Here is a 2,538-nt window from a genome sequence, read left to right as displayed (position 1 = left end):
ATCTGAGACTGGCCATGGTTGGTAATTTCTAAAGGTAGGTAATGGGTACATGGGAGAGGTTCATTATAATATCCTGTCTGCTTTTGTACATGTTTGACATTTTCCATAATGAATTTTTTAAGTTAAAAAAGAAAACAACAGGATTTTTAGGGCAGCAAAATTATCTGTATGTTACTATAATGGTGTATACATATCATTATACATTTGTCCAAACCCATAGAATATACAACATCAAGAGTGAACCCTAAGTATACACTGAACTTTGGGCGATAATGATGTGTCAGTGTAGGCTCATACATTGTAACAAATGTACCACTTCTGGATATGGATAGTGGGGGAAGCTATGAATGTGTTTGAGAGGGCAGGAGGTATATGGAGGAACTCTCTAGTTTCTGCTCAATTTTGCTGTGAACCCCAAACTGCTCTAAGTAACAAAGTTAAAAAACCCATAGCCCTGGCCGGGTGGCTCAGTTGACTGGTGTGTCACCCCATACACCAAAATGTTGCAGGTTGAATCCTCAGTCAGGGCACATGCCCAGGTTGTGGGTTCAATCCCAAGTTGGGTCGCATGTGAGAGGCAACTGATCAATGTTTCTCTCTCACATCAATGTCTCTCTCTGTCTCTCCCTTCCTCTCTCTAAAGTCAATAAACATATCCTTGGGTGAGGATTTAAAAAAAAAAAAAAAACACAAACAGATAACACCTATTTCCTAGTAGCCCGAAAACAGGAGATACAAGTTACTTAGTACTGTGATTAGCTCCCAAACCTGTTCATTAGGGGAGGCAGAGAGAGGTTTCATTTCAATTCTCTAAATAAATCCACTCCTAACTTTGCCTCCCATGACATGTTCTGCAAAAGCAATTTACCCATCCATCCCAGTGTATAGCACATTTTTTTCCATTAACATTAGCACAGCTCACACTTCATTTTGTCAAGATGGATTTTGCATTGGTTTTCTCTACCTTGTTGGACTAAAATCTCTCTATATCCTCACGAATCATTTCATTCATTGAATCAGGGCATTTTCACACCTATCTTAATCAAATCCTAAACTTTCCTGGCTTGTAGGTTCATAAAGTCAGTGATTCACAAAGCAATTGCCCACCTAATTGGAAAATGCATTTATTGATCTGAACATCCCCTTTTTCTTCTGACTGGGCCCAGTTTTTATTAGGAACTGGGCTGACATAGCCCAAGGTAGGTATCACTTTAAATTTTTGGACATGTTTTGGTGAACCAAGTGAGAGGGGCAAATCAGAGAGAAACTAAATAAACAAAATAAACATCCAGCTTGAGTTTGATTTGCACTTCTTTTTTCTCTTCATTATGTAAAGACTCTCCAAAGCAGTGTCCTAATTGATTCCTCCTTTTTTTCTGCACATGGCTTATTTAAAGGGTTTTTGATGTGGTAACTGGACAAGGCTTCATCTCACAGTCTGGGTCAACACTTGTCATTTGTTTGGTATTTAATCCTGGAGAGTAATGTTTTGCTCTGGTATGTTGTTTATCACCTCCAGATTATAGGTGTATCAAATATTTTTCTAATGAAATAATCACTAACTTGACATTCTGCTACAATATAATATAGGTGGGTTCTGTGGGGAATTTTCTAGAGTAGCAACATGGTTCCAGTCCCATCCCCCTCCAATTTTTTAGGTCTATTTTAGGTTGTTTCCTTTAGGCATGTTCTCTCAAAATGTCAGGACTTTCGGTACTTCTTGAAATATTCAATTTCCTTCATAATAGCAACGTTTTAAAACCTCAGCATTCTGTTTCCATTTTCATGTTGAAACCCTGGATGTGTCTTCTGGGAGGATGCTATATATTTTTTCTACTCAATTGTTTGGTGAATGAAACTATTTCATAGACACTTGTTTCCAGTATCCCTTCTAGAAAGCTGGAACTTTACATAATGACTTTGTACAACTCCTTTTGAAGTGCATTTGGGTGGCAGAATTGTGCAGGCCTAACGATGTTGAGGTGGCAGAAACACCTGCAGTGACAGATAATTATAGCTATTGCCATGGCTCTTGCTGAGCGTTTCCTGTTTGCTAGCTCCTTTTTAGGATGAATCATAATTGTTTTCATGATGACAACTACCTCTTTACCTTGTCCTTGATCAAACTTTGTAATTCTTGTGGCCCCTTAGTAAGCTTGTTTCTTTCCTCTCTACCCGATGTTCAGCCCCTTTAATCACAGTAGGAAAAAGTTTTCTTCATAGTAAGAGGTAACAATGGCACACACATCACAGTCTCAAATATCTCCCTAGAAACTCTTTCAAAACAACTCTTTTTATGTTGTAGCAAGTCATTCTTGCCTTTTCTTGTAAACCCACCTCCTTTCTGTATATGAATCAAGCCCACCCTTAAAGATCCAGCTTAGGTCGCCCCCAACTCCTACAGTATTTGTGGACTATGCCACACATTTTAGCATGAAATTGGACCAGAGACTGTCTGAATTCAATTTTCTTTTCTGCCCTTCCCCAACACCATCACACGCTCCACTGTGGACTATAAATGCAGACAGCGCAGACACA

Source organism: Furipterus horrens, unplaced genomic scaffold (genome assembly GCF_987537825.1).
Source record: "Furipterus horrens unplaced genomic scaffold, mFurHor1.1.pri manual_scaffold_17, whole genome shotgun sequence".
NCBI classification, from domain to species: domain Eukaryota; kingdom Metazoa; phylum Chordata; class Mammalia; order Chiroptera; family Furipteridae; genus Furipterus; species Furipterus horrens.
Note: the sequence above shows the minus strand (reverse complement) of the source record.